Below are 17,358 nucleotides of genomic sequence, written 5' to 3'. Positions count from 1 at the left end.
ACTAATTTATATCCCACACATTACAATTCTAGGGGATTAGGAACAGAATAATACATAATGTCATCTACTTTAACAGCCTTTTCATTTACTTGTATTGTCTTGATACTTTACAATGATTTTTTTATTCCTATAACAGTATTGTTGCTGTAAAAGCCGTACTTCTTTTATTTATTTATTTATTTATTTTGTATTCCCTTAAAGAAATAGTGTGATCCATTTCCCATTAGATTTCATAAACACACGTGAAACTTCAGACGTAATAGGTGGATGGCGGTTTTTTTTTCAGTTTCTGAGGCCTTCTCTCTGAAACATCAGAGCATTCGGCCTATACACGCATGCTGCCATAGATAATTGGGTGGTACCTGCACCTCCTATTTCAAAAACACAAGCAGAAAGTAGGGTCCGGACAAGGGCAAACTGCAACTCAATTTCTGCTGCAACCCCATCTCAGCTCAGTTATGTTTCTTCCTTCACTTTGCTGATAGTCAGTGAGTCTGTTGAGGCCTTCCTCCTGCGGTTGCAGGGCATCCAGGACAATGCCCATTGGTGTCCTCTTCAAACATATTCCTTCCATTTTATTCTCCAGTGCGTTCCTGAGGTTCCACAGTCTCAACGATGCACGGATAAACATCAACAACCAAAAGAAGTGATGCCAAACACAAAGACCATGACTCCTCCAAACTTGGATATAAGGAAATAGCTGGTGAACATGACCACCATAAGGAACGTCGTGGGGTGGCGCTTCTTCATCCAGCGAAGGACGTCTTTATTGTTGGCTGCTCACACAAGCACTGTGAACACCAGCACCACCACGATTCCTCCCAGGATCATGTTGAAGGGATTCAGAAACCCCACGACGGAAATCACCATGGCAGCCACTACCAGGTAGTTGGTCTGGCAATAGAGCAGGTTGCTCACCACGTGGTTGTTCCGTTTGCAAATGTCCCTGAAGTCCGGCCAGGCAAAGCGATCAGAGCTCGGGAAGAAATCGTCCCAGGCGCGGAGTGGGGTGATATTCTTTTCTTTTCTTTTCTTTTTTTTTTTTTTTGAGACGGAGTTTCGCTCTGTCGTCAGGCTGGGGTGCACTGGTGCAATCTCGGCTCATTTCAACCTCCACCTCCTTGGTTCAAGTGATTCTCCTGTCTCAGCCTCCTGAGTAGCTGGGATTACAGGTGCCTGCCACCATGCCTGGCTAATTTTTGTAGTTTTAGCAGAGACGGGGTTTCACCATGTTGGCCAGGCTGGTCTCAAACTCCTGACCTCAGGTGATCCACCCGCCTCGGCCTCCCAAAGTGCTGGCTATGTTTTTATTTCTTAAAATTTTTTTGTGGAGATGGGGGTCTTGGTACATTGCCCAGGCTCGTCAACTCCTGGCCTCAAGTGATCCTCCTGCATCAGCCTCCCAAAGCACTGGGATCACAGGCATAAGCCAATGTACCTGGCCACATTTGCATTTCTTTGACACACTGTTAACTGCATACTCAATATCCAGTACCTGTTGTACTAATGGAACCTTGATTTTGTTCGTTGGCTTAGCCTAGGTGAGATACCCATGTTTGCAACCTCCCTGGCAGCCTGGGGTGCCATGTGGCATAGTTCTAACCAATGCGCTGTAACCAAATGTGTTGGTGCTTCTGGGAAGTCTTTTGCTTTCCTCAGTATATGGAAAAATATAGCTAATGATCCATGTCCTTTTTCTTTTCTTCCTGTTTTGACTGTACATGTGATAGCTGGAGCTAGGGCAGCCTTTCTGCCATCATAAGATGACAAGCATGAGGGAATGGTCAAGGTAAATGACCCTATTTAAGCCACAGTAACTCTCCTAGTTGCCGCTGAAAGTGCTCCTGAATGATGAACCAGGCTGGCTGAGCATCAGTTTGGATGCCGTATGATAGTCCTTCGTTTGTATCTCTGACTCCTCTCTATAGGGGGAGCTCCCTGGGATAAGGAACCACCTGACGATTACTCCCACTTCTGTGTTGCAGAATGAATACAGAGTGAGTGCTCACGACCTGAGTCTGGTTTCTATTGCTTATGAGAGAATACCTGAAACTGAAACTAGATATACCTAATTTATAAAGAAAAGGAATTTATGTATTTCAATTAGGAAGTCCAAGATTGAGAGGCCACATCTGATGAGGACCTTCTTGCTGGCGGGAACTCTGCAGAGTTCAGAGGGTGATGCAGGGCATCACATGGTAAGGAGCTGAGCGTGCTCACATGCTCGCTTAGCTCTCTCTTCCTCTTCTTATATAGCCGCCAGTTCTGACCTCTCTTCCTCTTCATATAAAGCGGCCAGTTCTGGCCGGGCTCCGTGGCTCACACCTGTCTTCCCAACACTTTGGGAAGCTGAGGTGGGTGGATCACTTGAGGTCAGGAGTTCGACGCCAACCTGGCCAACATGGTGAAGCCCTGTCTCTACTAAAACTACAACAATTAGCTGGGCTTGGTGAATGCCTGTAATCCCAGCCACTTGGGAGGCTGAGGCACGAGAATTGTGGAGGTTACAGTGAGCCAAGATCGTGCCACCACACTCCAGCCTGGGTAACAGAGCAAGGTTGTAAAAAAAAAAAAAGCAGTTAATTTTCCAGGAATCCATTCATCTGTGGGAATAGAGCCCTCGTGATCCAATCACCCCTTAAAGGCCCCACCTCTCAATACTGTCACCTTGGGGACTGAGTTTCAACATGACCTTTGGCGGGAACCCTATTCCAACCCTATTCAAACCCATTCAAATCATCTTCAAACCCTATTCAAACCCTTTTCCTACCCTATTCCAACCCTATTCAAACCCTCTTGAAACCCTATTCCAACCCTATTTCAACCCTATTCAAAGCTTATTCAAATCACGTGGAAAACATATTCAAACCATCTTCGTGCCCTATTCAAACCCTATTCAAACCACATTCAAGCACTATATAAATCCTACGCAAACCCTATTCCAACCCTATTCCGATCCTATTCAAGCCCTATGCAAAACATATGCAAACCATCTTCAAACCCTATTCCAATCCTATTCCAACCCTATTCAAACCATATGCAAACCATCTTCAAACCATATTCAAGCCCTATGCAAACCATATGCAAACCATCTTCAAACGCTATTCCAACCCTATTCAAACCTTATGCAAACCATCTTCTAACCCAATTCAAACCCTATTTCAACCATATTCCAACCCTATTCCAACCCTATTCAAGCCCTATGCAAACCATATGCAAACCATCTTCAAACCCTATTCCAACCACATTCCAACCTTATTCAAACCATATTCAAACCCTATGCAAACCCTGTGCAAACCCTACTCAAACCATATTCAAAGCATTGCACTCATTAAGTCTGTTTTGAAGGAAAGAGTGATATGATTTAATTCCATATGCAAACTGTTTTTCCACTGGAGAGTCCAGGAGGATTCTTTACTTTTCTAGGGTAGGTGGCTCTTCCTAGTCATTTCTTGAATCAATATTCTCAAACTTTATGGTCTTTTTACTCCTTTATTAGGACCAGAAATTCTCACTCGCTGAAGCTGTGCCTCCTAATCTTTTTCACATTATGATCCACCTGGCACATGGTACTATTTGTTGTATAACACAGCATTGTAAATGCTTGCTGCAGAGGTAACCCTTGGGAAGTCTGGCTCCCCCGAATTTTACCTGCTCATCTCTGGGCCAAGGGCATAGTATCTCTGCATAGCTAAGAACCCAGTGGCCACACTAGTCCAGATGCTCCGCTCTGCTCTGCACAGAGATGAAAGTTCATCGACTTCTCAGTGACGAATATCATGAGTTCTTTAAAATTTATGCCAGTACAGGCCGGGTGAGGTGGCTCATGTCTGTAATCCCAGCACTTTGTGAGGCCAAGGCAGGCAGATCATTTGAGGTCAGGAGTTCAGACCAGCCTAGACAACATGGTGAAACCCCATCTCTACTAAAAATACAAAAATTAGCCAGGCACGGTGGCAGGTGCCTGCAATCCCAGATACTCAGGAGGCTGAGGCAGGAGAATTGCTTGAACCGGGAAGCCCCTGCACTCCAGCCTGGGCAACAGAGCAAGACTCTGTTTCAAAAAAAAAAAAAAAAAAAAAAGCCAATATAAAGACGGACACAACTACCTAACAGTTCTAAATGTTTGGCTGCCACCTAGTGATCGAAAATGGATTTGGGTTTCTAATTATCTGGAATTTGACAGTATCCATTCATCCATCCATCCATCTGCCCTTCCACCCACTTATCCACCCTCCCATCCACCCATCCACCCACCCATCATCCACCCACCCACCCATCACCCACCCAACCATCCACCCACACACCCACCCATCCATCCACCCACACACCCACCCATCCATCCACCCACCCACCCACCCACCTTCCCATTCTTCCATCCATTTATCTTTATCCACTTTTTTTCTTTTTAAACCCTTTATTTAAGTTCAGGGGTACATGTGCAGGTTTGTTACATGGGTAAACGTGTATCATGGGGTGGGGGGGTGTTGTACATATTATTTCATCACCCAGATATTAAGCCTAGTACCCATTAGTTGTTTTTCCTGATCCTCTCCCTCCTCCCACCCTCCACCCTTATGTTTATGCATCTCTTTTTTTTTTTTTTTTTTGAGACGGAGTCTCGCTCTGTCGCCCAGGCTAGAGTGCAGTGGCCCGATCTCAGCTCACTGCAAGCTCCGCCTCCTGGGTTCACGCCATTCTCCTGCCTCAGCCTCCTGAGTAGCTGGGACTACAGGCGCCTGCCACCACGCCCAGCTAATTTTTGTATTTTTAGTAGAGACGGGGTTTCACCGTGTTAGCCAAGATGGTCTCGATCTCCTGACCTCGTGATCCGCCTGCCTCGGCCTCCCAAAGTGCTGGGATTACAGGTGTGAGCCACCGTGCCCGGCCTGTTTATGCATCTTTCAATACATCCATCATCCATATCCATTCTCCCATCTATCCATCCGTTCTGGCCTACATGCCTTAAGTGATCTGGCCCCTGCCAGTCTTTCTGATCCCGTTTTGTATCATTATCTGTGGATTTAAGCCTCCCATGATTTCTTTCTGTTCCTTAAACGCACCAACTCTGTTCTTTGCATGTGCAAAGAACTGGACTGTTTTTTCTGGACTGATTTTGTCCTAGTCTTGGCATGTCTGGCTTTTTATCATCATCATTCATATCCAAGCTCAATTAAACTTTTCAGACACACTTTTTCTAGCCATTCTAAAATAGGCATCCCTCCCAACCTCAAGTCCCTGTGCCATTTTGCACAGTTTTCATTTGTTTGCCGTTCTTATCACTTCCCAGTATTTTCCTGTTGGAGTTTTATTTGGTATTGTCTGCCTCCCCTCCCAGAATGTAGCTAGAAAACTACATTTCCTCTAGAAAGCTTGTCTGGGTTGCTCACAGCTGGATCCCAGTGCTCATAACAAACTGCCCTTAATGTTAGTGACTTTAAACAAAAAAAATTCATTTCATGTTGTATTAGCCTGTTTTTATGCTGCTGATAAAGACATACCTGAGACTGGGCAATTTACAAAAGAAGGAGGTCTCTTGGACTTACAGTTCCACGTGGCTGGGGAGGCCTCACAATCATGGCAGAAGGTTAAAGGCAAGTCTCACATGGTGGCAGACCAGAGAGGAGTGTTTTTGCAGGGAAACTCCCCTTTTTAAAACCATCAGATCTTGATAGTGGGATTTATCAACTATGAAGAGAATAGCACAGGAAAGACCTGCCCCCATTATTCAATTACCTCCCACTGGGTCCCTCCCACAACAGGTGGGAGCTCAAGGTGAGAATTGGGTGGGGACACAGCCAAACCATATCACATGTTCACCCTGCACAGCCGCCGTGGCTTAGCATTGTTGCCCCACATCTCTCTCATTTAGAGACCTGGCTGGCCAAGCCTCCCCACTCTGGAACTTCCTTCATGCCCCCTGCAGGGGGAAGGGAACAGGGGATAGTGACGTGTCCCAAAAGGCACAAAGTGACCTGGGCTACTTTTTGCTCATGTTTCAGTTGTCAGAGTGGACACATGGCCGTACCTAACTTCAAAGGTGTGGGGAACTGCAGTCCCACCATGTACCTAGAAGAGGAACCAGACCCAGAGGTGACCAAGGCTCATGACTTCCACCTTGGTGAGGCAGCCACACGCAATGAGTGCCCTGAGGGGCTTTGTTGGAAGGGGCAGCTGAGTATAGACCCTCCTGATGCATGAAGGAGCCAGGGTCAGTTCTCCAGTGGTGGTGGGTGGTGTAGGAAAGGATTCACAGAGAAGCTAACACGGCTTGAGCCTGGAAAGAGCAGCGGCTGCTCACCTGTATGGTGGAGCTGGGGCGGGGGCGGGCACTGGGCAGAGGAGCCAGCCAGAGAAAAGGCATGGAGCCCTGCAGCTGCGCCAGGACCTGTGCTTGTGGGGAAGGGGTGTGTATGGCTTTGAGTGACGCAGTAGGTGGTGGTGAATCTGGAAAAGTGGTCTGGGTGCAGGTCTTAGAGTGTCCCATGTGGACTTGATTCTTCATAAGTAACAGGGACAGTGTAGCTTGCAAAGTAGGGGAGGGATGTGCTCAGAATTGTGCTTCAGAAATGAGAATCTGGAGGCAGATGGGGTGATCGAGGGCAGGTGAAATCAAGGGCCTGTAGACGGTTGGGAAACTATCCACAGTCATCTGGGTGAGAGATGAGGACTGAACGGAGGCAGAAGCAGCAGGGATTTCACAAAGTAGTCGAAGACCACAGATGCTGGAGAAGGGCACTTTCCCCAGAGGAGCACAGGCTGGGCTCTCGTTCCTGTCCTCCCTGTCGCTCCTGACTCTGGGTAACCTTGGTGGACCCCTGTGACTGTCTGGCTCTAGGATTCCTCTCCTGCACAAGAGTGATGCTGCCTTGTGAGCTTGTGGGGACTCTCACATGCTGAGCTTTTTACCTAAAAAAATAGCACATGACTGCATGAGTATATTCTCTTTTTTTTTAGTTTTTTTTTTTTTTTTAATGTTTTTTAAATTTTTTGAGTTGGAGTATTGCTCTGCCGCCCAGGCTCCAGTGCTGTGGCACAATCTCCCCTCACTGCAAGCTCCGCCTCCCGGCTTCAGGCCATTCTCCTGCCTCAGCTTCCCGAGTAGCTGGGATCACAGGCGCCCGCCACCACGCCCGGCTAACTGTTTTGTATTTTTAGTAGAGATGGGGTTTCACCATGTTAGCCAGGATGGTCTCTCTCCATCTCCTGACCTCCTGATTCGCCTGCCTTGGCCTCCCAAAGTGCTGGGATCACAAGTGTGAACCACCATGCCTGGCAACTACATGAGTATATTCTCATTGCAAAAAATCAAAACACGGAAAAGGAAAAGTCCAAGTTTCTGTTCTCCAAACCTCCTTACCTGCCCCACCCCCACCTGCCCAATTCCTTCCCTTCCCTTTCTGGGTATCCGTATAGACAGTTTCCTTCGCATTTACTTACAGACACAGACTTATATGACAAATAGTTTTGTTTTTGGTGTTTCCTCTAACATTTTGTCCAGAAAAATATACAGAAAAGTTGAAAGAATTACAGAATGAACACCCTTATAACCACCTAGGCTTTAGAGTAAACACTTTGCTATACTGCATTATCATGCCCCTCCTCATTTACCCACGCTTCCTTTCCTCCATCCATCCTTTCATGCTTTCACTTTAGCATGCAGTGAGTTGCACCAATCTGGAGTCAACATTGTGTAAGGGTTTTTTTGTTTTGTTGTTGTTGTTGTTGTTGTTGTTGTTGTTAGAGATAGGGTCTTGCTCTGTCTCCCAGGATGGAGTGCACTGGCACACATGATCTTGGCTCACTGTAACCCCTGCCTCCTGGGCTCAAGAGATCCTCCCGCCTCAGCCTTCTAAGTAGCTAGGACCACAGGTGCACACCACCACGCTTGGCTAATTTTTTTATTTTTTGTAGAGATGGGGTTTTGCCATGTGGCCCAGGCTGGTCTTGAACTCCTGAGCTCAAGCTGTCTGCCCACCCAGGCCTCCCACAGTGCTGGGATTACAGGTGTGAGCCACTGGACCTGGCCTATTTCTTTACTTTAAAACCTCAGAAGATAACTTATCTCAAATAAAAAATTACTGAAATTAAGGATTTCTAATTGGCTGATTCTTTTTGTTTTTAGTTTGTGCTAAGGACATTTAACATGGGATCTACCCTCTTCACAAATTAAGCATGCAATGCAGTATTATGAACTCCAGGCACAACGTTGTGCAGCAGATCTCTAGAATACGTTCATCCTGCATAGCTGACACTTTCTCTTTTTTTTTTTTTTTTTTTTGTTGAGACGGGGTCTCGCTTTGTCGCCCAAGCTGGAGTGCAGTGGCCGCACCTCAGCTCACTGCAAGCTCCGCCTCCCGGGGTTACGCCATTCTCCTGCCTCAGCCTCCCGAGTAGCTGGGACTACAAGCGCTCGCCACCTCTCCCGGCTAGTTTTTTTTTTTGTATTTTTCAGTAGAGACGGGGTTTCACCCGGTTAGCCATTATGGTCTCCATCTCCTGACCTCGTGATCCGCCCATCTCGGCCTCCCAAAGTGCTGGGATTACAGGCTTGAGCCACCGCGCCCGGCCACATAGCTGAAACTTTCAACCCACTGAACAGCAACTCCCCACCTCCTCCTCCCCTCAGCCCTGGAAACCAACATTGTACTTTCTGCTTCTGTGAGTTTGACTATTTTGTTTTAATTAATTAATTAATTAATTTTTTTAGACAGAATCTCGCTTCGTCGCCCAGGCTGGAGGGCAATGGCTTGATCTCGGCTCACTGCAACCTCCGCCTCCCCGGTTCAAGCGATTCTCCTGCCTCAGCGTCCGAGTAGCTGGGACTACAGGCACCTGCCGCCATGCCCAGCTAGTTTTCACAATATTTTTAGTAGAGACGGAATTTCACCATGTTGGCCAGGCTGGTTTTGAACTTCTGACATCAAGTGATCTGCCCACCTCGGCCTCCCAAAGTGCTGGGGTTACAGGCATTTCTTTTTTTCTTTCTTTCTTTCTCTTTTTTTTTTTTTGAGAGAGAGTCTCACTCTGTCCCCCAGATTGGAGTGCAGTGGCATGATCTCAGCTCACTGCAACCTCTGCCTCCCAGGTTCAAGTGATTCTCCTGCCTCATCTCTTGAATAGCTGAGATTATAGGCATGCGGCACCACACCCAGCTAATTTTTGTATTTTTAGTAGCAAGAGACTGGGTTTCACTATGTTGGCCAGGCTGATCTCAAACTTCTGACCTCCACCTCTGCCTCCCAAAGTGCTGGGATTAGAGGCATGAGCCACCGTGCCCAGCCAGCGGTTTCTTTCTAGGTAGATGGTGATATCATCTTCAAATTATGGCAATTTATTCTCACCTTCCAATCTTTACATCTTTTCTTTCTCTTTCTTTCCTAGGGCATTGACTAGGACAATGTAGTTCTGTGTTAAACCATAGGAGATTACTGAGTATTTTTGTGCTAATTAATAATGACCTTAAAAGATTAATTAATTAAGGATCTTTGCAATTTTCTTTTTTTTTTTTTTTTTTGAGACGGAGTCTTGCTCTGTCACCCAGGCTGGAGTGCAGTGGCCGGATCTCAGCTCACTGCAACCTCTGCCTCCCGGGTTCTCACCATTCTCCCGCCTCAGCCTCCTGAGTAGCTGGGACCACAGGCGCCCGCCACCTTGCCCAGCTAATTTTTTGTATTTTTAGTAGAGACAGGGTTTCACCGTGTTAGCCAGGATGGTCTCGATCTCCTGACCTCGTGATCCGCCCGTCTCGGCCTCCCAAAGTGCTGGGATTACAGGCTTGAGCCACCGCGCCCGGCCTGCAATTTTCTTTATCAAGTAAAATTTTGATGTAAGGTTTTGGTATATGAAATTTACTAGTTGTGAAAGTTTCTTCCAGGCTTAATTGGCTAAGAGGGAAAAAATCATAAGTAGGCTTTGAATCCTATCCAATTTATTTCTGAATAGACTGAGATAATTATATGATTTTTTTCTTTTTAATGTGGTAGCTCACGTTAATAGATTTTTTTGATGTTGAAAAATTCTTCCCAGGACTTTGAGAGTCTGAAGCAGGAGGATCGCTTGAGTTCAGGAGTTGGAGACCAGCCTGGGCAACATAGTGAGATCTCATCCCTATTAAAATAAAAGAAAATATATGTGTGTATATACATATATACACACATATATACCAATATAGACACACATATACATGTATATATACACATATAATATAAAAGAAAAATTCTTACATTCCTAAGCTAAGTTTTACTTGATTTTATATACAGTTGGCCCCTTGTATCCTGGGGTTTTACATCTGTGGTTTCAACCAACCGCGGATCAAAAATATTTGAAAAACAAAAGCAGTAAAAGATGACAAGAAAAAATTACACAAATAAAAAATCAATACAACAACTTTTTTTTTTTTTTTTTTTTTGAGACGGAGTCTCGCTCTGTCCCCCTGGCTGGAGTGCAGTGGCGCGATCTCGGCTCACTGCAAGCTCCGCCTCCTGGGTTCACGCCATTCTCCTGCCTCAGCCTCCTGAGTAGCTGGGACTACAGGCGCCTGCCACCGCGCCCGGCTAATTTTTTGTATTTTTAGTAGAGACGGGGTTTCACTGTGGTCTCGATCTCCTGACCTTGTGATCCGCCCACCTCGGCCTCCCAAAGTGCTGGGATTACAGGCATGAGCCACCGCGCCCGGCCACAACAACTTTTTTTGAGACAGTCTTGCTTTGTTGCCTAGGCCTGAGTGCAGCGGCACCATCATAGTTCAGTGCAGCCACGACCTCCCAAGCTCAAGTGAGTCTCCCACTTCAGCCTCCTGAGTAGCTGGGACCACAGGCTGGTCTCGAACTCCTGGGCTCCAGTGATCCTCCAGCCTCAGCCTCCCAAAGTGTTGGGATTACAGGAGTAAGCCACTGTGCTCGGCCCCAGCAACTATTTACATAGCATTTACACTGTATTAAGTAGTAGTGTAAATAATTTAGAGGTGATTTAAATTATACAGAGGATGTACATAGGTTATACCCAAATACAGATGCTCCTTGACTTACGATGGGGTTATAACCAAATGCATCCATCATACAGATTGACGATACGGCAAGTTGAATTTACAATGGGTTTATCCAGATGTGACCCCGTTGTAAGATGAGAAGCGTTCTGAATGCCCATTGCTTTCACACCATTGGCAAGTCAAAAAATTCCAGTGGAAGCCATCATAAATTGGGGACTGACTGTACAATTGTATTTTATATAAGGGACTTGAGCATTGTGGATTTTGGGGGGAGAGTCCTGGAACTAATTCCCTGTGGATACAGACGGACTGCTGTATATATACATCTACAGGGCAAGATAGTTTATTTTTTAAAATTATATCATGTCGATTGTGATGACTGGCAAACAGATTATGATGGTTTTTCTCTGATTTTGTATACTGAAGTCCTTTGATAGGACCAAGAATGTTAGAGAAATAAAATCTTAAATACAGTATGATAAATTAATGTATATACTATTTGATTCTGTTAGCTATATTTTGTTTTATATCAGTGATCATAAGTAAAAAATGGTTTTATAATTTTATTTTTATGTTAACCTTATCCGATTTGAGAATTAAAAATTCTACTTTAATAAAATGAACTGGATAATTTTTTTTTTTTTTTTTTGAGACGGAGTTTTGCTCTGTTGTCCAGGCTGGAGTACAGTGGCAACAATTTCGGCTCACTGCAAGCTCCCACTCTCCCGGGTTCATGCCATTCCCCTGCCTCAGCCTCCTGAGTAGCTGGGACTACAGGCGCCCGCCACCATGCCCGGTTAATTTTTTGTATTTTTGGTAGAGATGGAGTTTCACGCTATTAGCCAGGATAGTCTCCATCTCCTGACCAGCTCATCCACCTGCCTTGGCCTCCCAAAGTGCTGGGATTACAGGCATGAGCCACCCTGCCCGGCCTGAACTGGATAATTTTTATACTTTTTCTATTTTCTTGTAGAGCACACTGTCCAGTAGAAATATAATGCAAGAACACATATGACTTAATGTTTGTAGTAGCCACTTAAAAAAGTAAAAATAAATATGTGAACCAGCACTTTGGGAGGCCGAGACGGGCGGGTCACGAGGTCAGGAGATCGAGACCATCCTGGCTAACACGGTGAAACCCCGTCTCTACTAAAAACACAAAAATGAGCCGGGCGTTGTGGCGGGCGCCTGTAGTCCCAGCTACTGGGAGGCTGAGGCAGGAGAATGGCGGGAACCCGGGAGGCGGAGCTTGCAGTGAGCTGAGATCCGGCCACTGCACTCCAGCCTGGGCGACAGAGCGAGACTCCGTCTCAAAATAAATAAATAAATGAAATGAATTTTAATATATTTAATTCAGTATGTCCAAAGTAGTGTCATGTTATCAACATAAACATTAATGAAATATTTCACCTTCTATTTTTGCACTACGTTTTTGAAATCTGATATTTTATATTGATAGCACTTCCTAATTCAGACACGAAATTTTCATAAGAAATACGTAATTTGTATTTAGGTTTCATACAATTTACAATTCAAAAAGTAGATTCACATACGCGAATCGTTTCAAACATACCTCTCGGCCCAGCGGCTCGCCCGTCCTCGCCCGGTGAAGTCAGCCCTGACTGCGGCCTGCGGAGCACCCGCCCGTTGTCCCCGGAGAGGGCGCCTCGGACGCAAGCGCAGAGCCCCGGGGAGGGGCGGGAAGCCGGAGGACTGCGAGGGGGCCGAGGACCGCGATGGGGGCGAGGCGGGACGAGGCGGGGCGAGTGGGGCGAGTGGGGACTTGGGGCCAAGGGGGGCGAGCGCCGGGCCGCCCGCAGCCGGGGAGTGCCGCCCCTCCTGAAGGCCCTGGGCCGGTGGAATGAGGACCGGCGCTGACAAAGGGCAGGATGCAGAAGACTCCTCAGGAGTGACTTTGGAGCGGAGACCACCCACGGGAAGCTCCGCCTCGGATCCGCGTCCACAGACCCGGCGGCCTCAGACTGGGCGCACGGGGAAGAGGCAGCGGCTGTGAGCACCGCGGTGAGGAAACCAGGCTCCTGCGATCCCCAGGCCTTAAGCCCCGACCCCAGGGCATTTGGGAGCAGGTCTGCGTCCGGGACCAGCACACTCCGGACGGGAGGGAGCTCTGCCTTTCTGGGGTCCTCCAGCTGAAGGATGTGATTTGCAAGAAACCCACTCTGTAGACCTCGAAAGCAGCGGGGAGCCCCAGGGACTTGGCGGGGTGGGGGTACTGTGATGTGGCTCCCGCGCACCCACCCGGCACCGCGTGGATTGCAGGCGCAGGACGAGCTTGAGTGGACGCTGGGTTCGCTGAGCCCCCCAGAGGCTCCTCGCCGTGGGTCACCTGTGCCGCCTGGGACCACCCAGAGAAACCTTCCTCCTGTCAGGTGAGGCGCAGGCCGGGCGCCAGGCCTGAGTGTGCCCTGGACGGGGATTTCTCTGCGAACAGCCCATCATCCCATCATATGCATGTTATCTTAGCCTCATTGTCCGAAGAAACACATATTTCATGCACAAGCGTGGATTTTTGCGTGTTTTAAATTGTAAATAGGACTAACTCCAAGGAAGTTGGAATTTGAAGCAGGCTCCAAGCAAACTTATTGCGTCATCCCCCACCATCCTCCAGGGTAAACTGAGGAGCATGGTTAATTGGTTTTCCACAGGTGTTTGCCACTTGTCAGATGGGCTGTTCTGGATGTAACCACGTAATTCCTGGAACCCGGTGAGAGTCAGCTTCCTTTATGGGCGTCTGACAAGATGTGCTCAGAGTCAAACACCTTGAAGATCTTTATGGAAACAACTTTTGGTGCTTTATCAAGATGTCATTCAGGGCTCTGAACAGTCGAATACGTTGAATTGGGCTGTTAGGTGGATGGATTTGATGTAGTTATACAGTGTGCATTTGGTACTTGTCAATAGCGCAAGTAATGATACTGCAAAAATAAAGAAAACCTTTTTTGAAAAAGAAAAGCAGCCCGGCAGGATGGCTCATGCCTGTAATCCCAGCACTTTGGGAGGCCGAGGCAGGCGGATCATGAGGTCAGGAGTTTGAGACCAGCCTGGCCAGCATGGTGAAATCCCGTCTCTACTACAAATACAAAAATTAGCTGGGCATGGTGGCCCACGGCCAGGCAGGCTGTTCTGGAAGAGGAAGCTTGGCTCTCCAATGCAGTGTGGCCATTTGGCTATGATATCACACTGCACAGTTTAATGACTGAAATCAGACCTCTTGTTGTTGGAGATGACTGGAGGATTTTTTTTTTCTTTTTTCTTTTTTTTCCTGAACGTTAAGTAGGTAAGCCATGAAGATCCCAGATTTCATTCAGGGACTTGGAACCAGCAGCAAGGAGCAGGCTGCATGGAGAAAACAGTTGGCTCTGAAGTACCCCAGAAGTCCAGCTTGTTCAAAGTAAGTGGCAATGGCTTTGGGATCACAAAAACAGCCCTTTAACATCCAAGTCAGTTAGTAGAAACCCCTAAATATCACGTGGCAAAAAAGATTTGAAATTTACTTAAATATTCAGTTTATTTTCTCAGATGGGACCCTTTTTTTTTTTTTTTTTTTTAGACAGAGTCTCACTCTGTTGCCCAGGCTGGAATGCAGTGGCGCCATCTTGGCTCACTGCAACCCTGCCTCCCAGTTCAAGCAATTTTCCTGTCTCAGCCTCCTGAGTAGCTGGGACTACAGGCACGAGCCACCACACCCGGCTATTTTTTGTATTTTAAGTAGAAACGGTTTCACCATGTTGGCCAGGCTGGTCTCAAACTCCTGATCTCAAGTGATCTGCCCGCCTCGGCCTCCCGAAGGGCTGCAATTACAGGCGTGAGCCACCGTGCCCCGCCTGGACTCAATTTTTAACACTAGCTTTTGTGCTAATAATTAAATTGATTAATTATTTTTTTTTTTTTTTTTTTTTGAGACGGAGTCTCGCTCTGTCGCGGAGGCTGGAGTGCAGTGGCCGGATCTCATCTCACTGCAAGCTCCGCCTCCCGGGTTTACGCCATTCTCCTGCCTCAGCCTCCAGGCGCCCGCCACCTCACCTGGCTAGTTTTTTGTATATTTTAGTAGAGACGGGGTTTCACAGTGTTAGCCAGGATGGTCTCGATCTCCTGACCTCGTGATCCACCCGTCTCGGCCTCCCAAAGTGCTGGGATTACAGGCTTGAGCCACCGCGCCCGGCCTAAATTGATTAATTCTTTAAGAAAACCCCATTGTGTGTACTTTAACAAGTAAAACTAAGTTGGCTATAATGTGACAAAAATCCAAGCCATAATAATAGCAAAATGATCCAATAGGAACCATGCAAAGAGTTTATATTATAACTCATGTCCCCTTTCCTGCAATGTTATTAACTTCCATCCCCATTTTCCACATCAAGGAAATTAAGTTTGGAGACACTGAGTGACTCACCTAAGTCACAGATCTGGTAGGTGGAGAGTTTCTCTCACTTCAGGGACCACAATCTACAGAATAAACTTGCACATTCTACAAAATATTTGTTACCATTGGAAGTAGGTAGGCAAAGTGTTACTAGCATCAAATTATGGCAGGAATATAAAGAAAGGGTGGTGGGCTGGTCTTGTTTCTGCAGTTAAGGGGGATCCGTGCACTGAGATGTCTGGCTAAGTGGTCATTGTAACAAACGGCAGAGATCATGAAAACATCAGGGAGCAGGTGGTGGCCGTTCCAGTTTCTGATCTCAGGAGGAGGGAAGAACTGCCGATGTCTTTACTGTGAATGAGGGAGAGAAACGCTAAAGCGCAGAAATGATCAGAACCAAAGAGCTGGATCACTCATGCTTCTAGAAAAGACATTAGCATCTTCTCATTGCTCATCTGCTGTGCCAGGCACAGCCTTATTTTCTAGCTTTCTGAATGTAAGTTCCATCCATATCCTTTGCATAATGATGGTACCGGGCTGTGGAGAGCTTGGAATGTGTGTCCATGGGCAGATGGACTGTTCTGGTTATTATAAAACGGCCAAGGGAGGGCGCCATGGCACATCTCTGAGTAACCCAGGACACTCTCTCCTGTTTGGGAAATGCAAACCATCCATCTGGCAGGGCCACAATTATAAAGCTTGATCCTGTCACGGGAATGATTTCAAATCTGACCAAGCTCATGGCACACATGGGGAAGCAATGGTGAAACCCCTTCGTTCTCAGGCTCTGGACACGCTGTACTGCGACAATGGTTTGCAGGTGACAGAAAACGTAGCTGTGTCTACTGGGAAAGACGGGGGAGATTTCTTCCTGTGGAGTTCTTTATAAAGCAAGAATGCGTGAAACTGTCAGTAATATTGTAGTCTATAAAGGGAAATTGCTCTTAGAGGCTAATATTGCGCAATGACTATTTTTTTTGCTTATTTGGAAAAGATCTTTATCTCTTGTGAGTATTAAGAAGTCAACATATAATTGCCACCCTAAACATTGTGTTCTGGAATGCCTGATTTATTGAAATCAGTGTGAAACCTTTTTTTTTTTTTTCAGATGAAGTGTCGCTCTGTTGCCCAGGCTGGAGTGCAGTGCCGCCATCTCAGCTCACTGCAATCTCCGCCTCCCGAGTTCACGCCATTCTCCTGCCTCAGCCTCCTGAGTAGCTGGGACTACAGGTGCTCGCCACCATGCCCGACTAATTTTTTGTATTTTTAGTAGAGAAGGGGTTTCACCGTGTTAGCCAGGATGGTCTCGATCTCCTGACCTTGTGATCCTCCCGCCTCGGCCTCTCAAAGTGCTGGGATTATAGGCATGAGCCACTGCACCTGGCCGGTGTGAAACCTATTTTAAATAAAAATCTAGTTCAAAACCAAGGCCAGACATGGTGGCTCATGCCTGTAATCCCACACTCTGGGAGGCTGAGGTGGGAGGATCACTTGAGGCCGGGAGTTCAAGACCAACCTTGGCAATACAGTCTTCACCAAAAAAAAAAAAAAAAAAAAAAGGAGGGGGAGCAATTAGCCAGGCCTGGTGGCACAGACCTGTCTGTCCCAGCTCCTTGGGAGACTGAGGCAGGAGGATCGTTTGAGCCCAAGAGGTCAAGGCTACAATGAGCTGTGACGCACCACTGCACTCCAGCCTGGGTGTGAGGCCCTGTCTCCAAAAAAAAGAAGTCTGGAAACATTGACAGTATTTTTGTAATAGATTGAACCCACTTGTTTAGTTCTTCTGGGGTAAAGGCATAAATTTACACCCTGGAAGTTGGACACATAAATTATCTGCAGCAATATAGGGGTGGACGCAGGTGCAGCAGATGATGGGAACGTTGCTTTAATGCACACTGTGCATTGCAGTTTTGCACAACCTAGTGAGGGACAGCACATTAAACATGTCATAACAATAAACTGTTATAGACAGTTGTCTGTTTTC

The 17,358-nt window shown here is 46.8% G+C and overlaps 1 pseudogene; it reads right to left on the bottom strand.

The window, feature by feature from the left end:
* Nucleotides 1-204: 204 nt before the first annotated feature.
* LOC117066087 lies at nt 205-15,939 on the bottom strand (annotated as a pseudogene).
* Between the last annotated feature and the right edge of the window lie 1,419 nt (nt 15,940-17,358).

Source organism: Trachypithecus francoisi, unplaced genomic scaffold (genome assembly GCF_009764315.1).
Source record: "Trachypithecus francoisi isolate TF-2019V2 unplaced genomic scaffold, Tfra_2.0 Lachesis_group2, whole genome shotgun sequence".
NCBI lineage: Eukaryota > Metazoa > Chordata > Mammalia > Primates > Cercopithecidae > Trachypithecus > Trachypithecus francoisi.
This window is presented reverse-complemented; position numbering and strand designations above follow the sequence as displayed.